A 12010-nucleotide genomic window follows, 5' to 3' on the forward strand; every position below is an offset into this window, starting at 1 on the left:
ATTATTGCCTTTTTAACCTTTTTCTAGGAAACTTTCTAGAGGAATGCTTTTTAGCCTTTGTCAGTACATGCTTTTGCAAGCTGTCTCTGTGGCGCAATCGGTTAGCGCATTCGGCTGTTACCCAAAAGGTTGGTGGTTCAATCCCACCCGGGGACGTAATTGACCTTGTGATCAAATTTTGGTTATCTTTAAGTAGACAAGTCAAAATTTCAAACCACCTCTTATAGTGTAGGGTACCTGGCCTTCTCTGATGCAATCAGAGTCAGATTTGATTAAGTCATTTTATAAAAAACAGGAAGCACAATTTAGCATGGGGTTGCAGAGAAAAAAAATTATGCAGGCAGAGAAATCCAATTGAGTGATTAATCAGCTCTCCATTTTATGGCTTTATTTTTATGCTAACACATTTGCTCTCTGAAAAGTGTCCACAAAGCCAAGTCTCTGATTAACACCTTTGTAGGAATGGTTTTTCACCTATTACTGATTAAAACTTGCTTCATTGGAAAGGCAGCAAGATGCATCCTCATTACAATGTCCACTGAAATAATACAGGTTGACACCAGGAAACATAAACCTCACTGCATCCTTGCTGCTTTCTCAAGTGGGAATCTGTTTAATGTGAAAACCAGGTGATATCTAATCAGCACACAGGTAAGAAGTTAAGAAAATCTTTCTTTAAGGGTGAAGATGTTTCTCACAAAATCGTTGCCCCAATGCATCATTGAAATTCAAGATGGAAAGATGATTTTGAAATATCAATTGTACATTTTGCATTGCTCTTCTGGTGACAATGTAGCTTGTTTTTATCAATTACCATTTCAGTAATAGGGTACAGAAAATTAAGTGGATTTCTGAAAGAAAACAATGCTGTCAATATACTATTAAAACAAATTAAAATGTTAAAAGTTATTGTACTTTAAGTAAAAATAAAAGAGTCAAAATATCAATTCCAGTTTTGGAAGAATTTAATTAACAAAAAAATAAGTGCACATAGCAGAGGATGGTTTCGATCCACCGACCTCTGGGTTATGGGCCCAGCACACTTCCGCTGCGCCACTCTGCTGCTCATGTAAGTGTCAGAGATCCTGAAGTACTCACTCATCATGTGAAAGTACCAATGTGTTTCTTCGTTGGTCAATGGAAGAAAAATCTTGCAAAACTCTCCAGATTATTGCCTTTTTAACCTTTTTCTAGGAAACTTTCTAGATGAATGCTTTTTAGCCTTTGTCAGTACATGCTTTTGCAAGCTGTCTCTGTGGCGCAATCGGTTAGCGCATTCGGCTGTTAACCGAAAGGTTGGTGGTTCAATCCCACCCGGGGACGTAATTGACCTTGTGATCAAATTTTGGTGATCTTTAAGTAGACAAGTCAAAATTTCAAACCACCTCTTATAGTGTAGGGTACCTGGCCTTCTCTGATGCAGTCAGATTTGATTAAGTCATTTTATAAAAAACAGGAAGCACAATTTAGCATGGGGTTGCAGAGAAAAAAAATTATGCAGGCAGAGAAATCCAATTGAGTGATTAATCAGCTCTCCATTTTATGGCTTTATTTTTATGCTAACACATTAGCTCTCTGAAAAGTGTCCACAAAGCCAAGTCTCTGATTAACACCTTTGTAGGAATGGTTTTTCACCTATTACTGATTAAAACTTGCTTCATTGGAAAGGCAGCAAGATGCATCCTCATTACAATGTCCACTGAAATAATACAGGTTGACACCAGGAAACATAAACCTCACTGCATCCTTGCTGCTTTCTCAAATGGGAATCTGTTTAATGTGAAAACCAGGTGATATCTAATCAGCACACAGGTAAGAAGTTAAGAAAATCTTTCTTTAAGGGTGAAGATGTTTCTCACAAAATCGTTGCCCCAATGCATCATTGAAATTCAAGATGGAAAGATGATTTTGAAATATCAATTGTACATTTTGCATTGCTCTTCTGGTGACAATGTAGCTTGTTTTTGTCAATTACCATTTCAGTAATAGGGTAAAGAAAATTAAGTGGATTTCTGAAAGAAAACAATGCTGTCAATATACTATTAAAACAAATTAAAATGTTGAAAGTTATTGTACTTTAAGTAAAAATAAAAGAGTCAAAATATCAATTCCAGTTTTGGAAGAATTTAATTAACAAAAAAATAAGTGCACATAGCAGAGGATGGTTTCGATCCACCGACCTCTGGGTTATGGGCCCAGCACGCTTCCGCTGCGCCACTCTGCTGCTCATGTAAGTGTCAGAGATCATGAAGTACTCACTCATCATTTGAAAGTACCAATGTGTTTCTTCGTTGGTCAATGGAAGAAAAATCTTGCAAAACTCTCCAGATTATTGCCTTTTTAACCTTTTTCTAGGAAACTTTCTAGATGAATGCTTTTTAGCCTTTGTCAGTACATGCTTTTGCAAGCTGTCTCTGTGGCGCAATCAGTTAGCGCATTCGGCTGTTAACCGAAAGGTTGGTGGTTCAATCCCACCCGGGGACGTAATTGACCTTGTTATCAAATTTTGGTGATCTTTAAGTAGACAAGTCAAAATTTCAAACCACCTCTTATAGTGTAGGGTACCTGGCCTTCTCTGATGCAATCAGAGTCAGATTTGATTAAGTCATTTTATAAAAAACAGGAAGCACAATTTAGCATGGGGTTGCAGAGAAAAAAAATTATGCAGGCAGAGAAATCCAATTGAGTGATTAATCAGCTCTCCATTTTATGGCTTTATTTTTATGCTAACACATTTGCTCTCTGAAAAGTGTCCACAAAGCCAAGTCTCTGATTAACACCTTTGTAGGAATGGTTTTTCACCTATTACTGATTAAAACTTGCTTCATTGGAAAGGCAGCAAGATGCATCCTCATTACAATGTCCACTGAAATAATACAGGTTGACACCAGGAAACATAAACCTCACTGCATCCTTGCTGCTTTCTCAAGTGGGAATCTGTTTAATGTGAAAACCAGGTGATATCTAATCAGCACACAGGTAAGAAGTTAAGAAAATCTTTCTTTAAGGGTGAAGATGTTTCTCACAAAATCGTTGCCCCAATGCATCATTGAAATTCAAGATGGAAAGATGATTTTGAAATATCAATTGTACATTTTGCATTGCTCTTCTGGTGACAATGTAGCTTGTTTTTGTCAATTACCATTTCAGTAATAGGGTAAAGAAAATTAAGTGGATTTCTGAAAGAATACAATGCTGTCAATATACTATTAAAACAAATTAAAATGTTAAAAGTTATTGTACTTTAAGTAAAAATAAAAGAGTCAAAATATCAATTCCAGTTTTGGAAGAATTTAATTAACAAAAAAATAAGTGCACATATCAGAGGATGGTTTCGATCCACCGACCTCTGGGTTATGGGCCCAGCACACTTCTGCTGCGCCACTCTGCTGCTCATGTAAGTGTCAGAGATCCTGAAGTACTCACTCATCATGTGAAAGTACCAATGTGTTTCTTCGTTGGTCAATGGAAGAAAAATCTTGCAAAACTCTCCAGATTATTGCCTTTTTAACCTTTTTCTAGGAAACTTTCTAGATGAATGCTTTTTAGCCTTTGTCAGTACATGCTTTTGCAAGCTGTCTCTGTGGCGCAATCGGTTAGCGCATTCGGCTGTTACCCAAAAGGTTGGTGGTTCAATCCCACCCGGGGACGTAATTGACCTTGTGATCAAATTTTGGTGATCTTTAAGTAGACAAGTCAAAATTTCAAACCACCTCTTATAGTGTAGGGTACCTGGCCTTCTCTGATGCAATCAGAGTCAGATTTGATTAAGTCATTTTATAAAAAACAGGAAGCACAATTTAGCATGGGGTTGCAGAGAAAAAAAATTATGCAGGCAGAGAAATCCAATTGAGTGATTAATCAGCTCTCCATTTTATGGCTTTATTTTTATGCTAACACATTTGCTCTCTGAAAAGTGTCCACAAAGCCAAGTCTCTGATTAACACCTTTGTAGGAATGGTTTTTCACCTATTACTGATTAAAACTTGCTTCATTGGAAAGGCAGCAAGATGCATCCTCATTACAATGTCCACTGAAATAATACAGGTTGACACCAGGAAACATAAACCTCACTGCATCCTTGCTGCTTTCTCAAGTGGGAATCTGTTTAATGTGAAAACCAGGTGATATCTAATCAGCACACAGGTAAGAAGTTAAGAAAATCTTTCTTTAAGGGTGAAGATGTTTCTCACAAAATCGTTGCCCCAATGCATCATTGAAATTCAAGATGGAAAGATGATTTTGAAATATCAATTGTACATTTTGCATTGCTCTTCTGGTGACAATGTAGCTTGTTTTTATCAATTACCATTTCAGTAATAGGGTACAGAAAATTAAGTGGATTTCTGAAAGAAAACAATGCTGTCAATATACTATTAAAACAAATTAAAATGTTAAAAGTTATTGTACTTTAAGTAAAAATAAAAGAGTCAAAATATCAATTCCAGTTTTGGAAGAATTTAATTAACAAAAAAATAAGTGCACATAGCAGAGGATGGTTTCGATCCACCGACCTCTGGGTTATGGGCCCAGCACACTTCCGCTGCGCCACTCTGCTGCTCATGTAAGTGTCAGAGATCCTGAAGTACTCACTCATCATGTGAAAGTACCAATGTGTTTCTTCGTTGGTCAATGGAAGAAAAATCTTGCAAAACTCTCCAGATTATTGCCTTTTTAACCTTTTTCTAGGAAACTTTCTAGATGAATGCTTTTTAGCCTTTGTCAGTACATGCTTTTGCAAGCTGTCTCTGTGGCGCAATCGGTTAGCGCATTCGGCTGTTAACCGAAAGGTTGGTGGTTCAATCCCACCTGGGGACGTAATTGACCTTGTGATCAAATTTTGGTGATCTTTAAGTAGACAAGTCAAAATTTCAAACCACCTCTTATAGTGTAGGGTACCTGGCCTTCTCTGATGCAATCAGAGTCAGATTTGATTAAGTCATTTTATAAAAAACAGGAAGCACAATTTAGCATGGGGTTGCAGAGAAAAAAAATTATGCAGGCAGAGAAATCCAATTGAGTGATTAATCAGCTCTCCATTTTATGGCTTTATTTTTATGCTAACACATTTGCTCTCTGAAAAGTGTCCACAAAGCCAAGTCTCTGATTAACGCCTTTGTAGGAATGGTTTTTCACCTATTACTGATTAAAACTTGCTTCATTGGAAAGGCAGCAAGATGCATCCTCATTACAATGTCCACTGAAATAATACAGGTTGACACCAGGAAACATAAACCTCACTGCATCCTTGCTGCTTTCTCAAGTGGGAATCTTTTTAATGTGAAAACCAGGTGATATCTAATCAGCACACAGGTAAGAAGTTAAGAAAATCTTTCTTTAAGGGTGAAGATGTTTCTCACAAAATCGTTGCCCCAATGCATCATTGAAATTCAAGATGGAAAGATGATTTTGAAATATCAATTGTACATTTTGCATTGCTCTTCTGGTGACAATGTAGCTTGTTTTTGTCAATTACCATTTCAGTAATAGGGTAAAGAAAATTAAGTTGATTTCTGAAAGAATACAATGCTGTCAATATACTATTAAAACAAATTAAAATGTTAAAAGTTATTGTACTTTAAGTAAAAATAAAAGAGTCAAAATATCAATTCCAGTTTTGGAAGAATTTAATTAACAAAAAAAATAAGTGCACATAGCAGAGGATGGTTTCGATCCACCGACCTCTGGGTTATGGGCCCAGCACGCTTCCGCTGCGCCACTCTGCTGCTCATGTAAGTGTCAGAGATCCTGAAGTACTCACTCATCATGTGAACGTACCAATGTGTTTCTTCGTTGGTCAATGGAAGAAAAATCTTGCAAAACTCTCCAGATTATTGCCTTTTTAACCTTTTTCTAGGAAACTTTCTAGATGAATGCTTTTTAGCCTTTGTCAGTACATGCTTTTGCAAGCTGTCTCTGTGGCGCAATCAGTTAGCGCATTCGGCTGTTAACCGAAAGGTTGGTGGTTCAATCCCACCCGGGGACGTAATTGACCTTGTGATCAAATTTTGGTGATCTTTAAGTAGACAAGTCAAAATTTCAAACCACCTCTTATAGTGTAGGGTACCTGGCCTTCTCTGATGCAGTCAGATTTGATTAAGTCATTTTATAAAAAACAGGAAGCACAATTTAGCATGGGGTTGCAGAGAAAAAAAATTATGCAGGCAGAGAAATCCAATTGAGTGATTAATCAGCTCTCCATTTTATGGCTTTATTTTTATGCTAACACATTAGCTCTCTGAAAAGTGTCCACAAAGCCAAGTCTCTGATTAACACCTTTGTAGGAATGGTTTTTCACCTATTACTGATTAAAACTTGCTTCATTGGAAAGGCAGCAAGATGCATCCTCATTACAATGTCCACTGAAATAATACAGGTTGACACCAGGAAACATAAACCTCACTGCATCCTTGCTGCTTTCTCAAATGGGAATCTGTTTAATGTGAAAACCAGGTGATATCTAATCAGCACACAGGTAAGAAGTTAAGAAAATCTTTCTTTAAGGGTGAAGATGTTTCTCACAAAATCGTTGCCCCAATGCATCATTGAAATTCAAGATGGAAAGATGATTTTGAAATATCAATTGTACATTTTGCATTGCTCTTCTGGTGACAATGTAGTTTGTTTTTGTCAATTACCATTTCAGTAATAGGGTAAAGAAAATTAAGTGGATTTCTGAAAGAAAACAATGCTGTCAATATACTATTAAAACAAATTAAAATGTTGAAAGTTATTGTACTTTAAGTAAAAATAAAAGAGTCAAAATATCAATTCCAGTTTTGGAAGAATTTAATTAACAAAAAAATAAGTGCACATAGCAGAGGATGGTTTCGATCCACCGACCTCTGGGTTATGGGCCCAGCACGCTTCCGCTGCACCACTCTGCTGCTCATGTAAGTGTCAGAGATCATGAAGTACTCACTCATCATTTGAAAGTACCAATGTGTTTCTTCGTTGGTCAATGGAAGAAAAATCTTGCAAAACTCTCCAGATTATTGCCTTTTTAACCTTTTTCTAGGAAACTTTCTAGATGAATGCTTTTTAGCCTTTGTCAGTACATGCTTTTGCAAGCTGTCTCTGTGGCGCAATCGGTTAGCGCATTCGGCTGTTAACCAAAAGGTTGGTGGTTCAATCCCACCCGGGGACGTAATTGACCTTGTGATCAAATTTTGGTGATCTTTAAGTAGACAAGTCAAAATTTCAAACCACCTCTTATAGTGTAGGGTACCTGGCCTTCTCTGATGCAATCAGAGTCAGATTTGATTAAGTCATTTTATAAAAAACAGGAAGCACAATTTAGCATGGGGTTGCAGAGAAAAAAAATTATGCAGGCAGAGAAATCCAATTGAGTGATTAATCAGCTCTCCATTTTAGGGCTTTATTTTTATGCTAACACATTTGCTCTCTGAAAAGTGTCCACAAAGCCAAGTCTCTGATTAACACCTTTGTAGGAATGGTTTTTCACCTATTACTGATTAAAACTTGCTTCATTGGAAAGGCAGCAAGATGCATCCTCATTACAATGTCCACTGAAATAATACAGGTTGACACCAGGAAACATAAACCTCACTGCATCCTTGTTGCTTTCTCAAGTGGGAATCTGTTTAATGTGAAAACCAGGTGATATCTAATCAGCACACAGGTAAGAAGTTAAGAAAATCTTTCTTTAAGGGTGAAGATGTTTCTCACAAAATCGTTGCCCCAATGCATCATTGAAATTCAAGATGGAAAGATGATTTTGAAATATCAATTGTACATTTTGCATTGCTCTTCTGGTGACAATGTAGCTTGTTTTTGTCAATTACCATTTCAGTAATAGGGTAAAGAAAATTAAGTGGATTTCTGAAAGAAAACAATGCTGTCAATATACTATTAAAACAAATTAAAATGTTAAAAGTTATTGTACTTTAAGTAAAAATAAAAGAGTCAAAATATCAATTCCAGTTTTGGAAGAATTTAATTAACAAAAAAATAAGTGCACCTAGCAGAGGATGGTTTCGATCCACCGACCTCTGGGTTATGGGCCCAGCACGCTTCCGCTGCGCCACTCTGCTGCTCATGTAAGTGTCAGAGATCCTGAAGTACTCACTCATCATGTGAAAGTACCAATGTGTTTCTTCGTTGGTCAATGGAAGAAAAATCTTGCAAAACTCTCCAGATTATTGCCTTTTTAACCTTTTTCTAGGAAACTTTCTAGATGAATGCTTTTTAGCCTTTGTCAGTACATGCTTTTGCAAGCTGTCTCTGTGGCGCAATCGGTTAGCGCATTCGGCTGTTAACCGAAAGGTTGGTGGTTCAATCCCACCCGGGGACGTAATTGACCTTGTGATCAAATTTTGGTGATCTTTAAGTAGACAAGTCAAAATTTCAAACCACCTCTTATAGTGTAGGGTACCTGGCCTTCTCTGATGCAATCAGAGTCAGATTTGATTAAGTCATTTTATAAAAAACAGGAAGCACAATTTAGCATGGGGTTGCAGAGAAAAAAAATTATGCAGGCAGAGAAATCCAATTGAGTGATTAATCAGCTCTCCATTTTATGGCTTTATTTTTATGCTAACACATTTGCTCTCTGAAAAGTGTCCACAAAGCCAAGTCTCTGATTAACACCTTTGTAGGAATGGTTTTTCACCTATTACTGATTAAAACTTGCTTCATTGGAAAGGCAGCAAGATGCATCCTCATTACAATGTCCACTGAAATAATACAGGTTGACACCAGGAAACATAAACCTCACTGCATCCTTGCTGCTTTCTCAAGGGGGAATCTGTTTAATGTGAAAACCAGGTGATATCTAATCAGCACACAGGTAAGAAGTTAAGAAAATCTTTCTTTAAGGGTGAAGATGTTTCTCACAAAATCGTTGCCCCAATGCATCATTGAAATTCAAGATGGAAAGATGATTTTGAAATATCAATTGTACATTTTGCATTGCTCTTCTGGTGACAATGTAGCTTGCTTTTGTCAATTACCATTTCAGTAATAGGGTAAAGAAAATTAAGTGGATTTCTGAAAGAAAACAATGCTGTCAATATACTATTAAAACAAATTAAAATGTTAAAAGTTATTGTACTTTAAGTAAAAATAAAAGAGTCAAAATATCAATTCGAGTTTTGGAAGAATTTAATTAACAAAAAAATAAGTGCACATAGCAGAGGATGGTTTCGATCCACCGACCTCTGGGTTATGGGCCCAGCACGCTTCCGCTGCGCCACTCTGCTGCTCATGTAAGTGTCAGAGATCCTGAAGTACTCACTCATCATGTGAAAGTACCAATGTGTTTCTTCGTTGGTCAATGGAAGAAAAATCTTGCAAAACTCTCCAGATTATTGCCTTTTTAACCTTTTTCTAGGAAACTTTCTAGATGAATGCTTTTTAGCCTTTGTCAGTACATGCTTTTGCAAGCTGTCTCTGTGGCGCAATCGGTTAGCGCATTCGGCTGTTAACCGAAAGGTTGGTGGTTCAATCCCACCCGGGGACGTAATTGACCTTGTGATCAAATTTTGGTGATCTTTAAGTAGACAAGTCAAAATTTCAAACCACCTCTTATAGTGTAGGGTACCTGGCCTTCTCTGATGCAATCAGAGTCAGATTTGATTAAGTCATTTTATAAAAAACAGGAAGCACAATTTAGCATGGGGTTGCAGAGAAAAAAAATTATGCAGGCAGAGAAATCCAATTGAGTGATTAATCAGCTCTCCATTTTATGGCTTTATTTTTATGCTAACACATTTGCTCTCTGAAAAGTGTCCACAAAGCCAAGTCTCTGATTAACACCTTTGTAGGAATGGTTTTTCACCTATTACTGATTAAAACTTGCTTCATTGGAAAGGCAGCAAGATGCATCCTCATTACAATGTCCACTGAAATAATACAGGTTGACACCAGGAAACATAAACCTCACTGCATCCTTGCTGCTTTCTCAAGTGGGAATCTGTTTAATGTGAAAACCAGGTGATATCTAATCAGCACACAGGTAAGAAGTTAAGAAAATCTTTCTTTAAGGGTGAAGATGTTTCTCACAAAATCGTTGCCCCAATGCATCATTGAAATTCAAGATGGAAAGATGATTTTGAAATATCAATTGTACATTTTGCATTGCTCTTCTGGTGACAATGTAGCTTGTTTTTGTCAATTACCATTTCAGTAATAGGGTAAAGAAAATTAAGTGGATTTCTGAAAGAAAACAATGCTGTCAATATACTATTAAAACAAATTAAAATGTTAAAAGTTATTGTACTTTAAGTAAAAATAAAAGAGTCAAAATATCAATTCCAGTTTTGGAAGAATTTAATTAACAAAAAAATAAGTGCACATAGCAGAGGATGGTTTCGATCCACCGACCTCTGGGTTATGGGCCCAGCACGCTTCCGCTGCGCCACTCTGCTGCTCATGTAAGTGTCAGAGATCCTGAAGTACTCACTCATCATGTGAAAGTACCAATGTGTTTCTTCGTTGGTCAATGGAAGAAAAATCTTGCAAAACTCTCCAGATTATTGCCTTTTTAACCTTTTTCTAGGAAACTTTCTAGATGAATGCTTTTTAGCCTTTGTCAGTACATGCTTTTGCAAGCTGTCTCTGTGGCGCAATCGGTTAGCGCATTCGGCTGTTAACCGAAAGGTTGGTGGTTCAATCCCACCCGGGGACGTAATTGACCTTGTGATCAAATTTTGGTGATCTTTAAGTAGACAAGTCAAAATTTCAAACCACCTCTTATAGTGTAGGGTACCTGGCCTTCTCTCATGCAATCAGAGTCAGATTTGATTAAGTCATTTTATAAAAAACAGGAAGCACAATTTAGCATGGGGTTGCAGAGAAAAAAAATTATGCAGGCAGAGAAATCCAATTGAGTGATTAATCAGCTCTCCATTTTATGGCTTTATTTTTATGCTAACACATTTGCTCTCTGAAAAGTGTCCACAAAGCCAAGTCTCTGATTAACACCTTTGTAGGAATGGTTTTTCACCTATTACTGATTAAAACTTGCTTCATTGGAAAGGCAGCAAGATGCATCCTCATTACAATGTCCACTGAAATAATACAGGTTGACACCAGGAAACATAAACCTCACTGCATCCTTGCTGCTTTCTCAAGTGGGAATCTGTTTAATGTGAAAACCAGGTGATATCTAATCAGCACACAGGTAAGAAGTTAAGAAAATCTTTCTTTAAGGGTGAAGATGTTTCTCACAAAATCGTTGCCCCAATGCATCATTGAAATTCAAGATGGAAAGATGATTTTGAAATATCAATTGTACATTTTGCATTGCTCTTCTGGTGACAATGTAGCTTGTTTTTGTCAATTACCATTTCAGTAATAGGGTAAAGAAAATTAAGTGGATTTCTGAAAGAAAACAATGCTGTCAATATACTATTAAAACAAATTAAAATGTTAAAAGTTATTGTACTTTAAGTAAAAATAAAAGAGTCAAAATATCAATTCCAGTTTTGGAAGAATTTAATTAACAAAAAAATAAGTGCACATATCAGAGGATGGTTTCGATCCACCGACCTCTGGGTTATGGGCCCAGCACGCTTCCGCTGCGCCACTCTGCTGCTCATGTAAGTGTCAGAGATCCTGAAGTACTCACTCATCATGTGAAAGTACCAATGTGTTTCTTCGTTGGTCAATGGAAGAAAAATCTTGCAAAACTCTCCAGATTATTGCCTTTTTAACCTTTTTCTAGGAAACTTTCTAGATGAATGCTTTTTAGCCTTTGTCAGTACATGCTTTTGCAAGCTGTCTCTGTGGCGCAATCGGTTAGCGCATTCGGCTGTTAACCGAAAGGTTGGTGGTTCAATCCCACCCGGGGACGTAATTGACCTTGTGATCAAATTTTGGTGATCTTTAAGTAGACAAGTCAAAATTTCAAATAACCTCTTATAGTGTAGGGTACCTGGCCTTCTCTGATGCAATCAGAGTCAGATTTGATTAAGTCATTTTATAAAAAACAGGAAGCACAATTTAGCATGGGGTTGCAGAGAAAAAAAATTGAGTGATTAATCAGCTC

The 12010-nt window shown here is 37.0% G+C and overlaps 14 non-coding genes across 14 annotated transcripts; 9 read left to right on the plus strand and 5 right to left on the minus strand.

The window, feature by feature from the left end:
- The first annotated feature begins 1249 nt into the window (after nucleotides 1-1249).
- TRNAN-GUU (transfer RNA asparagine (anticodon GUU)) lies at nucleotides 1250-1323 on the plus strand. Its single transcript has one exon. It is a non-coding gene; the product is annotated as a tRNA-Asn (tRNA).
- Nucleotides 1324-2152: 829 nt separating this feature from the next.
- On the minus strand, nucleotides 2153-2224 carry TRNAM-CAU (transfer RNA methionine (anticodon CAU)). The gene has a single exon. It is a non-coding gene; the product is annotated as a tRNA-Met (tRNA).
- Nucleotides 2225-2410: 186 nt separating this feature from the next.
- Nucleotides 2411-2484, plus strand: TRNAN-GUU (transfer RNA asparagine (anticodon GUU)). Its single transcript has one exon. It is a non-coding gene; the product is annotated as a tRNA-Asn (tRNA).
- Nucleotides 2485-4744: 2260 nt separating this feature from the next.
- TRNAN-GUU (transfer RNA asparagine (anticodon GUU)) lies at nucleotides 4745-4818 on the plus strand. The gene has a single exon. It is a non-coding gene; the product is annotated as a tRNA-Asn (tRNA).
- An 836-nt stretch (nucleotides 4819-5654) lies between these two features.
- Nucleotides 5655-5726, minus strand: TRNAM-CAU (transfer RNA methionine (anticodon CAU)). Its single transcript has one exon. It is a non-coding gene; the product is annotated as a tRNA-Met (tRNA).
- A 186-nt stretch (nucleotides 5727-5912) lies between these two features.
- On the plus strand, nucleotides 5913-5986 carry TRNAN-GUU (transfer RNA asparagine (anticodon GUU)). Its single transcript has one exon. It is a non-coding gene; the product is annotated as a tRNA-Asn (tRNA).
- A 1087-nt stretch (nucleotides 5987-7073) lies between these two features.
- Nucleotides 7074-7147, plus strand: TRNAN-GUU (transfer RNA asparagine (anticodon GUU)). Its single transcript has one exon. It is a non-coding gene; the product is annotated as a tRNA-Asn (tRNA).
- Nucleotides 7148-7982: 835 nt separating this feature from the next.
- On the minus strand, nucleotides 7983-8054 carry TRNAM-CAU (transfer RNA methionine (anticodon CAU)). The gene has a single exon. It is a non-coding gene; the product is annotated as a tRNA-Met (tRNA).
- Nucleotides 8055-8240: 186 nt separating this feature from the next.
- Nucleotides 8241-8314, plus strand: TRNAN-GUU (transfer RNA asparagine (anticodon GUU)). The gene has a single exon. It is a non-coding gene; the product is annotated as a tRNA-Asn (tRNA).
- Nucleotides 8315-9149: 835 nt separating this feature from the next.
- On the minus strand, nucleotides 9150-9221 carry TRNAM-CAU (transfer RNA methionine (anticodon CAU)). The gene has a single exon. It is a non-coding gene; the product is annotated as a tRNA-Met (tRNA).
- Nucleotides 9222-9407: 186 nt separating this feature from the next.
- On the plus strand, nucleotides 9408-9481 carry TRNAN-GUU (transfer RNA asparagine (anticodon GUU)). Its single transcript has one exon. It is a non-coding gene; the product is annotated as a tRNA-Asn (tRNA).
- An 835-nt stretch (nucleotides 9482-10316) lies between these two features.
- On the minus strand, nucleotides 10317-10388 carry TRNAM-CAU (transfer RNA methionine (anticodon CAU)). Its single transcript has one exon. It is a non-coding gene; the product is annotated as a tRNA-Met (tRNA).
- A 186-nt stretch (nucleotides 10389-10574) lies between these two features.
- TRNAN-GUU (transfer RNA asparagine (anticodon GUU)) lies at nucleotides 10575-10648 on the plus strand. The gene has a single exon. It is a non-coding gene; the product is annotated as a tRNA-Asn (tRNA).
- A 1093-nt stretch (nucleotides 10649-11741) lies between these two features.
- TRNAN-GUU (transfer RNA asparagine (anticodon GUU)) lies at nucleotides 11742-11815 on the plus strand. The gene has a single exon. It is a non-coding gene; the product is annotated as a tRNA-Asn (tRNA).
- The last annotated feature ends 195 nt before the right edge of the window (nucleotides 11816-12010 follow it).

The sequence above is a fragment of the Pseudophryne corroboree genome, chromosome 4 (genome assembly GCF_028390025.1).
Source record: "Pseudophryne corroboree isolate aPseCor3 chromosome 4, aPseCor3.hap2, whole genome shotgun sequence".
In the NCBI taxonomy this organism is placed as follows: Eukaryota; Metazoa; Chordata; class Amphibia; order Anura; family Myobatrachidae; genus Pseudophryne; species Pseudophryne corroboree.